Here is a 12,121-nt window from a genome sequence, read left to right on the forward strand (position 1 = left end):
ATGGGGCACTTTACTTGGCACCCAGCCTGATGGCCGCAGACGGGTCCCTATGTCTTAGGGGAAAACGGATCCTGGGCAAGGAGCTGGCAGGGCTCATTGAGAGGGCTTTAAACTAGGTAAGATGGGGCATGGGTCAGAAACAAGGCTTGTTGGAGCTGTGCCAGGGGGAACAATAGCAAGGCCGGGGGATAAGGCAATGGCCCAGCTGAAGTGCATCTACACCAATGCACGCAGCAGGGGTAACAAACAGGAGGAACTGGAAGCCATCATGCAGCAGGCAGGCTACGACTTGGTTGCCATCACGGAGACGTGGTGGGACCAGTCTCATGACTGGAGTGCTGCAATGCCTGGCTATAAACTCTTCAAAAGGGACAGGCAGCACAGAAGGGGTGGTGGTGTGGCTCTCTATTATTAGAGAATCTTTCAATGTTGTAGAACTCGAGGCTGGGAATGACAAGGTTGAGTCCCTTTGGGTTAGGATCGGCAGGGACAACAAGGCTAGTGTCCTGGTCGGGGTTTGCTATAGACTGCCGAACCAGGATGAGGAGACGGATGAGGAGTTCTACAGGCAACTGACAGAAGTTGCGAAATCTTCAGAGCTTGTACTCGTGGGGGACTTCAACTTCCCTGACATACCCTGGAAGCACAACACAGCCCAGAGAAAGCAGTCTAGGAGGTTTCTGGACAGCGTGGAAGATAGCTTCCTGATGCAGCTGGTTAGTGAACCTACCAGGGGTGGTGCCCTGCTAGACCTTCTCTTCACAAACAGAGGACTGGTGGAGGATGTGATTGTCAGGAGCTGTCTTGGGCAGACTGACCATGAAATGGTGGAGTTCACTATTCTTGGCGAGGCCAGGAAGGGGACCAGTAAAACCGCTGTACTGGACTTCCGGAGGGCTGACTTTGAGCTGCTCAGGACACTAGTTGGTGGAGTCCCTTGGGAGGCGTTTCTGAAGGGCAGACGGGTCCAGGAAGGCTGGGCACTCTTCAAGAGGGAAATCTTAATGGCACAGGAACGGTCTGTACCCACGTGCCCAAAGATGAGCTGGCGGGGAAGAAGACCAGCCTGGCTCAACAGAGAATTGTGGCTTGAGCTTAGGAAAAATAAGAGGGTTTATAATCTTTGGAAAAGTGGGCAGGCCACTAGGGAGGACTATAAGGATGCAGCGAGGCTGTGCAGGGACAAAATTAGGAAGGTCAAAGCTCATCTGGAGCTCAATCTGGCTACTGCCGTTAAAGATAACAAAAAACGTTTCTATAAATACATCAACACAAAAAGGAGGACTAAGGAGAATCTCCATCCTTTACTGGATGCGGGGGGAAACTTAGTTACAAGAGATGAGGAAAAGGCGGAGGTGCTCAATGCCTTCTTTGCCTCAGTCTTTAGCGGCAATACCGGATGTTCTCTGGATATTCAGTACCCTGAGCTGGTGGAAGGGGATGGGGAGCAGGATGTGGCCCTCACTATCCACGAAGAACTGGTTGGTGACCTGGTATGGCACTTGGATGTGCACAAGTCGATGGGGCCGGATGGGATCCACCCAAGGGTACTGAGTAAACTCACAGAGGAGCTGGCCAAGCCACTATCCATCATTTATCAGCAGTCCTGGCTATTGGGGGAGGTCCCAGTTGACTGGCAGCTAGCAAACGTGACGCCCATCTACAAGAAAGGCCGGAGGGCAGACCCGGGAAACTACAGGCCTGTCAGTTTGACCTCAGTGCCAGGGAAGCTCATGGAGCAGATCCTCTTGAGAGTTATCACGCAGCACTTGCAGGGGAAGCAGGCGATCAGGCCCAGTCAGCATGGGTTTATGAAAGGCAGATCCTGCTTGATGAACCTGATCTCCTTCTATGATAAAGTGACGCGCTGGGTGGATGAGGGAAAGGTTGTGGATGTGGTCTACCTTGACTTCAGCAAGGCTTTTGACACCGTCTCCCACAGCATTCTCCTCAAGAAACTGGCTGCTCTTGACTTGGACTGGCGCACGCTTCGTTGGGTTAGAAACTGGCTGGATAGCCGGGCCCAAAGAGTCGTGGTAAATGGAGTCAAGTCCGTTGGAGGACAGTCACTAGTGGTGTTCCCCAGGGCTCAGTGCTGGGGCTGGTCCTCTATAATATCTTCATCAATGATCTGGACGAGGGCATTGAGTGCACCCTCAGTAAGTTTGCAGATGACACCAAGCTAGGTGTGTGTATCGATCTTCTTGAGGGTAGGAAGGCTCTGCAGGAGGATCTGGATAGGCTGGAATAATGGGCTGAGGTCAACTGCATGAAGTTTAACAAGGCCAAGTGCCGGGTCCTGCACCTGGGGTGCAATAACCCCAAGCAGAGCTACAGGCTGGGAGATGAGTGGTTGGAGAGCTGCCAGGCAGAGAAGGACCTGGGAGTGATGGTTGATAGGCGGCTGAATATGAGCCAGCAGTGTGCTCAGGTGGCCAAGAAGGCCAACAGCATCCTGGCTTGCATAAGAAACAGTGTGACTAGCAGGGCTAGGGAGGTGATTGTCCCCCTGTACTCGGCTCTGGTGAGGCTGCACCTTGAGTACTGTGTTCAGTTTTGGGCCCCTCGCTAAAAGAAGGACATCGAGGTGCTTGAGCAGGTCCAGAGAAGGGCGACAAAGCTGGTGAGGGGCCTGGAGAACAAGTCCTACGAGGAGTGGCTGAGGGAGCTGGGCTTGTTCAGCCTGGAGAAAAGGAGGCTCAGGTGTGATCTTATTGCTCTTTACAGATACCTTAAAGGAGGCTCTAGCGAGGTGAGGGTTGGTCTGTTCTCCCATGTGCCTGGTGACAGGACGAGGGGGAATGGGCTAAAGTTGCGCCAGGAGAGTTTTAGGTTGGATGTTAGGAAGAACTTCTTTACCGAAAGGGTTGTTAGACATTGAAACAGGCTGCCCAGGGAAGTGGTGGAGTTACCATCCCTGGAAGTCTTTAAAAGACGTTTAGATGTAGAGCTTAGTGATATGGTTTAGTGGGGACTTGTTAGTGTTAGGTCAGAGGTTGGACTCGATGATCTTGAGGTCTCTTCCAACCTAGAAATTCTGTGATTCTCTGATTCTGTGATTTACTAGACTAAGAGTTGGAATTTTAAAGCTCTAGGTTATTTCTAAATGGAGACAGAGAAGTAGATTAACACTATCAAATTAACAAGCATTTAGCAACTGATTTGTCCAAGAAGTACTCCAGCTCCTAATATTGCAGGATTGGAATGTCTTCAACTTTCATTTATTTTTCTTAACTGAAGCAAGAATATCTATTCCTCCAGTAAAAGAGGTATCACTATTTCTAATTGGCCCATTCCTGTGGTTAACATTTGAGGGTATTAGTGTTTAAGAATGCATAGAAATATGCTCACTTATAAGGTATTGAAATTTTAATATAATAAAGCTTTCATATTTATTTATTTTTTTTTAATAAATAAACTTGTACCTGGTGAATCACCATTGCCATTATATTCTACGAAATCATCGATAGTAATACTGCTGAGGTTAATGGAGATTTTAATGTTAACTCTACTGACTATATTGCATGAATAAAGCAAGGTGGGAAATCAACATCTAGTTTTTGCCTTTCTCATAATCATCAATAATAATAATGTATTTAAATAGTAAAGAAAAGTGAAAATACACTTCAAAAATCAATAATCTCAGTAACGGTGCTTGTAATAGAATATGGCTAGCTTTGACCCTCAGAGCTCTGCGAGTCCAGACTCTCAGGAACTAATACTGATTAGTAAACTGAACAAAACCTAATGTGGAAAATATATAGACAATAGTAACCCTAATGTTAGCATGTCCAATAATACATGCAACTTGATTCCACCAGAGGGTTCTGCTAATATCATAAACTGTCTCCAGAACTGAGTTATAATATCAGTACTTGAGAAAAGGAATGATGATTCCAGGGAACAAATGTGTCCCTTGTTGCTGATCATATATTTCTAAGTGAAGCCTGATTTTTCCTTCATTATATCACAATTCAATAAATAAATAGATAAATAAATAAATAAATAATCAACTGGGTTTCACATGCAATTATTCAACTGAAGATCAATTTGTTATTACATATTAAATATAATTTAAACTGTGGCTTACATCAGATTTGAGCAAAACTGCAGAAAGGTATCATTGTATGTTTTCTGGAATGGCTGAACTATTGAAAATGAAATTATTTTATTCAAATTATTATGAATGCAACTTTTGTTATGTAAGAGACATCAACTAACAGCTTTATTTTACTGTATTTGTTTTTGTTGCTTTCTGGTTCTTTTTTCTTTTTACAAACAACTAATTTTCCAATCAAAACAGACCCATTTTGTAATCTGAAGCTGGGTATTTTGTCTACCAATCTGATGTTATTTCATGTTCTGGATTTTAAGGGATTTCCAGTCAGGGCACTCAGTGTGTCTCTTTCTACCAGATACATACATGTTTACAGTCCTCAGAAAGATACCCCTCTAAAGATGTTGTGTCTACCTGATACTAAAGTGAGGCTTCATACAAACTAGTATGGCTTTCATAACAGAGGAATAGAACTGTATTTTGCAATCTGCTCATCCAGGTAGATAGTTATGAAGAATTTTTGTAGTAGCTCAACAATATTTTTTAATGGAAAGAATTACTCCTCTTCAAACAAAGCAGTATGATCAGGGTTTCTATTATTTTCAAAATTCATATTGCAAAGAAAACCTAGCTAAGGCCTTTACAAGTTAATTTTGATAGATTTTAATCCCCTATCCCTGACCCCACCCCCCAAAAAAAGTAATTGTTGAATGATTCTTGTTTTTATTGTACTCAAAATGTTACTCATTTCTTCTTTTACAAAATGATTGCCATTCTGCTATTCATAAATAGAAATAGAGGGGCTGAGTACTAAGAATAAATTTGTGTGCTCTATAATCTGATGTCTTGAATCCAACAATAATTCCTTTGCTGCAATTGCTATAAACTGATAACAACCCTGAAGTACACGTTTTGTCTTGTTAAATTGTTATAATTTAAAATGCCCCTGTAACTGTGGTATTAAACTTTAATACAAATGTTATTCACTGTTCTTAAGGGTGTTATTAATCATGTACTTTACAAGAAAAAAAAAAGTTAATTTAAATATTTCATCTTCTTCCATCCACCCATTAACTAATATGTCATGGACTGAGGTGCCAAGCTCCCACAAAAAGACAGAATACAGGTGTTACCTGGACTAGCTACTTATTTCACTTCAGAAACTTTGAAAAACTTGGGAAGTTACACATTCATGGAAAAAGACTCAGGGGAGGGGGAAAGACGGATCATAATCTACTGATTTTTTCCTCTGTCCTCACCCCAAACTGTAAAAAGCTTCTTAGCAAGACTGTTATATTAACAACTGGTTTCACGGTATCTACACGGTATCTTTTTGTCAGAGATAACTCAGAAGTTTATCTCTGTTTAGGAAACAGCACAATAAGCTCTGCTCCATCTCCTCCTCCCCCTCTTTTTGCTCCTGGGGGAATATGTTCTTGATTTAGCATTCCATTCCATCCCATTGTTTTCCTTTCAGAATAAAGAGGCTATCATACGTATAACATGCAGGAGACTTACATAACTTCTGAAAGTCAACAGTCAAAATGGGCAACTTCTGTTACCTCAGACACATAGTTGACATAATTCTAACTCCTTTCAGGATTATAAGAAAAACAACAAGAACAGAGTATGAAATACTGTATGGTAGTTCATAAAGGCAGAATACAATTAGGAAATCTCATATAGCTATGAATGTGTTAGGTACAGAACTTAAAAGGAAGATTTTTCACAAATGAATCTTTATTTTCCTTACTAATTAATAAACACCATGCTGTGAATAACTGGTGATAAGGTACTAATAAGAAAAATCAATAAATTTACACCCAGGGTCACCGTAATTGATGCTGCAGAATAGAAAAATGTATTCTCCATTGATCCTTTAGCAAACTTCCAACTAAAAAGGAGAGGGAAGAAAGCCAATTACTGTAGTATGCCTCTGAAAATGATAAGATTAAAACAAGCTAATTATGTGTTCTTGAATAACTACAATTTTTGATGAAAGTATGTAGAATGAGGGCATCCTGTGTCTCCAGCACAGAGATATTACTTTTTAACTAATTAAAATGTAGTAATTTTACATTTAACATCTCTTAACCAACAGGCAAACAAATAGTTAGAAAAATCAGACTTTAAAATCTCCCTGAAAAAGACCTTTTGATGTTGCTGTGAACACAGGAAGAATTAAACAAGCTTCTGCAGCACTGAAGATGCTACAGCACTGAAAGCATTTTCATATATGAGCAAACAGCATTTATGGAGATGGACAACAGCCACACAAATAAAATTTGTGGGAAAAGCTGTTCCTTGCTTTCTGTTTTACATAAGTATCATTCCTTCAAGTGATTTCTGCATAGCACCATATATGCAGAACTCTAATGCCTTATATGGCAGTTTTAGCTGTACTGCAGTATGGCTGTAACAGTTTATGTGTGTTCAATACAAAATGCAAACTGCATGTCTCTTTCAAAGATTATATCAGTACATAACAGGCCTCCATTTTAGGGCCAGTTCTCTTTAACTTAGATATAACGACTTGGTTGAAGGACTTGAAGGTATACTAAGTCTGAAGATGACACTAAATTGGGAGGAGCCAATGACTCCCTCGAGGGTAGACAGGCCTTGCAGAGACATCTTGACAGATTGGAGGGCTGGGCAATCATCAGCCACATGAAGTTCAACAAGAGCAAGAGCCAGATTTTACACCTGGCATGGAGCAACCCTGCTGATACATACAGACTGGGGGTGAGAGGCTGGAGGGAATCCCCACACGAAGGCATTTAAGTGTTCTGTTCAATGGCAAGTTGATTATGAGTCAACACTATGCCCTGGCAGTCAGGAGGGCCAACCATATCCTTGTCTCTTCTCTGAGCTGGTATGGCCTCACCTCGATTACTGTGTGCAGTTTGTGGCACCACATTATTAAAAGGACATAAAACTCACATCCAAAGAAGGGCTACAAAGGTGATGGAGGGTCTAGAGGGCAGGATGTATGAGGAGCAGCTGAAGACACTTGGTTTGTTTAGCCTGGAGAAGAGAAGACAGAGTAGACCTCATAGCAGTCTACAGCTTCCTCACAAGAAGGAGCAGAGGGGCAGGTGCTGATCTCTGCTTTCCAGTGGTCAACAACAAGACATGAGGGAATAGTATAATATTGCAACAGGGGAGGTTCAGACTGAGTATTAGGAGAAGGTTCTTCTGAGATGTTTACCAAGAGGTTCTCAGGAAAGCTCTCACAGTATCACAGAATCACAGAATTGTAGGGGTTGGAAGGGACCTCAAAAGATCATTGGGTCCAACACCCCTGCCAAAGCAGGTTCCTTAGAGCAGGCTGCCCAGGTAGGTGTCCAGACGCACCTTAAATATCTCCAGAGAAGGAGACTCCATAGCCTCCCTGGGCAGCCTGTTCCAGTGCTCCGTCACCCTCACTGTGAAGAAGTTCTTTCACATATTGGTGCAGAACTTCCTGTGCTCCATCTTCTGGCCATTGCCACAAACCACTCAAAAGAGGTTGGCCAAATCCCTCTGTCTCCTACACTTTAGATATTTGTAAACACTAAAAAGATCCCCTCTCAGTCTTCTCTTCTCAAAGCTGAACAGACCCAGGTCTCTCAGCCTTTCATCAAAGGGAAGATGTTCCAGGCCCTGTATCATCTTTGTTACCCTCTGCTGGACTCTTTCCAGGAGATCCCTGTCTTTCTTGTACCAGGGAGCCCAGAACTGGACACAGTACTCCAGGTGAGGCCTGACCAGGGCAGAGTAGAGGGGGAGGATCCCTTCCCTTGATCTGCTGGCCACACTTCTTTTAATACACACCAGGATCCCATTGGCCTTCTTGGCCACCAGGGCACACTGCTGGCTCACGGACAACCTGTCGTCCAACAAGACGCCCAGGTCCTTCACTGCAGAGCTCTTCTCCAAGAAGGCCATCCCCCAGACTGTACTGATACATGCAGTTATTCCTTCTCAATTGCAGGACTGTACACTAGCTCTCATTAAACCTCATTTGGTTTCTTCCTGCCCATCTCTCCAGCCGGTCCAGGTCTTGCTGAATGGCAGCACAGCCTTCTGTCATGTCAGCCACTCCTCCCAGCTATGTATCATCAGCGTACCTGCTGAGGGTGAACACTAAATATCCCTTTGGTTAGTCTTGGTCAGCTGTCCTGGCTTTGTTCCCTCCCATTTTCTTGTGTACCCTCAGCCTGCTGACTGGCAGGGCAGTGTAAGAAGCAAAGTCCTTAACTATGTGTAAGCACTGCTATGTAACAACTAAAACCTCAGTGTGTTATCAACAAAAATAGAAAACACAACATCATATGAACCTCTATGAAGAAAATTAACTTTATCCCAGCCGAAATCATGACATTCTGGCAATCCAAGTTTGTACAAATTGTCCCTTTTCCTCAGAATGTTTTGTTGTTGTTGGTTTTTTTTTTTTTTTTGTCTTTTTTTTTTTTTTTTCACTTCACAAAAGGAATCAGCTATTCCGAGTATTTTTGTGCTTGTCTTTGTATTCCTTTCTGTATAGGTTGCTACAACAAGAACAAAATATGGGAATTTCTTTTCATCCTTGACAGTTTTTCTTCTGTAGAGAAAGCTATATTCCTTCTATATCACTAGAAGGTATATGATCAAATCAAATATTTCATTAAGAAGAAAAGACATTAGGGCTTATTCCATATTAGCTTTTGTTTGTTTGTTTGTTTTCCCCCTCCAGTATATTCCATTATTTTGAGGATCATATAAGCCCCAGAATATAGGAACTGTTCATTTTTTATTTTTATTTATCAATCTAAAAGATTTTCCCCCATGTATTTCAATAAGTTACAGTATTGTAGAATTATATAAACTAGAACAATGTTCCCACCTGTAGCATGAATATAGCAAACTTGATTGTTATTACAGAAGCAGCAAAGTTAAAACATATTATACATACTCTATTGTTATTAAAAGTTCCCCAAATGCCCTTTGTTTACTGCTATAATATATTCAAAGCAGAGCAATTCTTCATTAGTTGTAAAGGTGTTGGCACTTGCTGCTTTATAGCCAGAAAGAAAAAATAAATCATAAATTACAAGAATGTGTAAAGGAATGAAAAACAGTAATCAAATATATATGTTCAAGCACAAACACAAACCACAATAAGGATACACATACACCTTCTTTTAAATACAAATGTATGTGTTGCCCTTCATTTAAAAAGCTGGTGGAAAGATGTGCATATGCTTATTTGAAAATGTTCATTTTTCAAAAGCATGTTGGATTTCCTAACAATGTATTATAAGCAGTGCTATTTTGGTATTTCAAATGGCAAAAATGATTAATTATTCTAACTGATTAACTATGAGGAATTAAAATTGTTCAGACATTTACTATGCAACAAGTTTTCAAAAAGGACAGATTCCTTTTATAAATCATTACAAACTTACCTTCTAATTGTTGTTAGAATAAAACATTTTGATTCTGCCTTTCTTAGTGTGGAAATGGGAAGAACAGATTTTTTAGGCACTGAATGACAGTCTTTATAGCAACTTACTCCATTAGCATTCAGAATGGCTAACTAAACTCTCTAGAAATCTGGACAGCCAACATTATTTCTCACATTACAACTTCTATTATTAGCTTTTACTTGTATTTATTACTGTAATGGAAGACTAAAAAAGAGGAGGCCCAATTTACAAAGGAATCTACAAATGGAGATATATTATTGGTTCCATCCTAAGGAGCATGCAATGGAGAAGTAACTGATTGAAAAGCAGAAAAGTGGAGAAGGAAAGCAAAAGCAAAGGTGAAGGAGAAGGCAAGGGAATGGAGAGAAGGATCATAAAAAAGTACTTGGTAGAACTCAGGGAAAAGAAGACATGAAGGAAAGGTAGGGAAAAAGATGAACTATGGAGAAGAAAGTCGGAAAAGTTTTTGGCAAATAGTTGTTTAGGAAAGTGTGTAGAAGATCTGAACAAAATGCTCTATTGCTTTGAAGCAAGGATCCATCTACCTTAATTTTAAACGATGTAGTGAAGCATATGTTCTTGCATATTCTTACCTAATTTAGATGAGGTTATTTGATAAAAATTTATAGAAGAATATACCAGCTTACCAGCTGCCCTGCATTATGCCTTATGATGACCTTCTGCATCAACAAGGGAGTTTTTGCTTTGTTTTGTTTTGTTTTTTTTGTTTGTTTGTTTGTTTTGTTTGTTTTGTTTTGTTTTGTTTTGTTTTTTAAGTGGAGAGTTTTCAACTTGATCTTGTAAACATTATTTTTTTTTAATTTAATTTTATTATTTTTTTAATTCAGACCTTGAATTCAGACATTTACATTGTTACCTTGTTAAGCTGAGCCCTTGTACTGAGGCTCTAAAATGTTCTTAGGATGTCTTCATTAAATGGTCTTGTGTTAGCTTTATGTATGTGCAACATCCATCTGCAGATATTGCTCTCCCAGAAAACAAGGTGCAGGTCAAAATATTTTTTTTTGTTTTTAATTTAATTTCTGACTAACTCCTTCCCACTCTATTATCATTAACATAGTGCAAGCGTCCTGCAATGATCATCGAGTCCAGCTTTTGCCTCCATACAGTTGTTCAAATGCCTCTTGAACTCCAGCTGGCTCCATACAGAAGCCATGAGCCAGCACTGTGCCCTGGTGGCCAAGAAAGCCAATGGGATCCTGGTGTTCATTAAAAGGAGTGTGGCCAGCAGGTCAAGGGAGGGGATCCTCCCCCTCTACTCTGCCCTGGTCAGGTCTCACCTGGAGTACTGTGTCCAGTTCTGGGCTCCCCGGTACAAGAAAGACAGGGATCTCCTGGAAAGAGTCCAGCAGAGGGTAACAAAGATGATACAGGGCCTGGAACATCTTCCCTTTGATGAAAGGCTGAGAGACCTGGGTCTGTTCAGCTTTGAGAAGAGAAGACTGAGAGGGGATCTTTTTAGTGTTTACAAATATCTAAAGTGTAGGAGACAGAGGGATTTGGCCAACCTCTTTTGAGTGGTTTGTGGCAATGGCCAGAAGATGGAGCACAGGAAGTTCTGCACCAATATGTGAAAGAACTTCTTCACAGTGAGGGTGACGGAGCACTGGAACAGGCTGCCCAGGGAGGCTATGGAGTCTCCTTCTCTGGAGATATTTAAGGTGCGTCTGGACACCTACCTGGGCAGCCTGCTCTAAGGAACCTGCTTTGGCAGGGGTGTTGGACCCGATGATCTTTTGAGGTCCCTTCCAACCCCTACAATTCTGTGATTCTGTGATTCCATACCATATGGCATCATGCTCAGAAATAAAAGCTGGGATAAAGAAGGAGGAATTGAAGCACATCAGAGTGATGGTGTTTGTCTTCCCAAGAAACCATTAGACATGATCATGCCCTGCTTTCCTAGAAGTGACTGAACATCTACCTGCTGATGGTAAATAGAGAATTAATTCCTATTCTTTCATGTTCATGCTTTGCTTGCATGAACAATTTTTACAGTCTTTATCTTAACCCCTGAGTTCTCACATGGGTTTTTACAGTGTATTTTTCTGATTATCTTTTCCATCCTACATGGAGAGAGTGAGCAAGTGGTTGTGTGGTGCTCAGCCCCCTGCCAGGGTTAAAACACAGTACAGAAAAACACATAATTTCTCTCATAAGTCCAAACAGGCATGAGTAAGTCAAAAGAAATGATCATTTATACTGTGAAACATGATATGCCCTATTCCACTTAGTAATTAAAAAGAATGAGATAGAGATATTAAAAACCTCTTTCCCATTTGAGACAAGGTTTTTTATCTACATCTTATAATCCCATACATGAAGTTTGAATATATAAAAAGAAAATTTTAATATGCTCCCAATTTTCCTTTGGAATTTTTTGTAAAAAATAACTTTGCTATATATTTCATATTGTCCCTCTTACTTCTGCAACCTGAGGATTACCTCAAACCCATCTCAAGTATATTAACTTTTATTTTTGATAGGATGAATCTAGTCCACTTGATCTGATATAAGTAAATCAATATTTGGCAGCATAGAACAATTTTTAATATTTCAATATTTATTTCTCATCATGGACTTCGATGAATCTAAT

This window comes from Aythya marila, assembly GCF_965140915.1.
Source record: "Aythya marila genome assembly, chromosome: 1".
NCBI lineage: Eukaryota > Metazoa > Chordata > Aves > Anseriformes > Anatidae > Aythya > Aythya marila.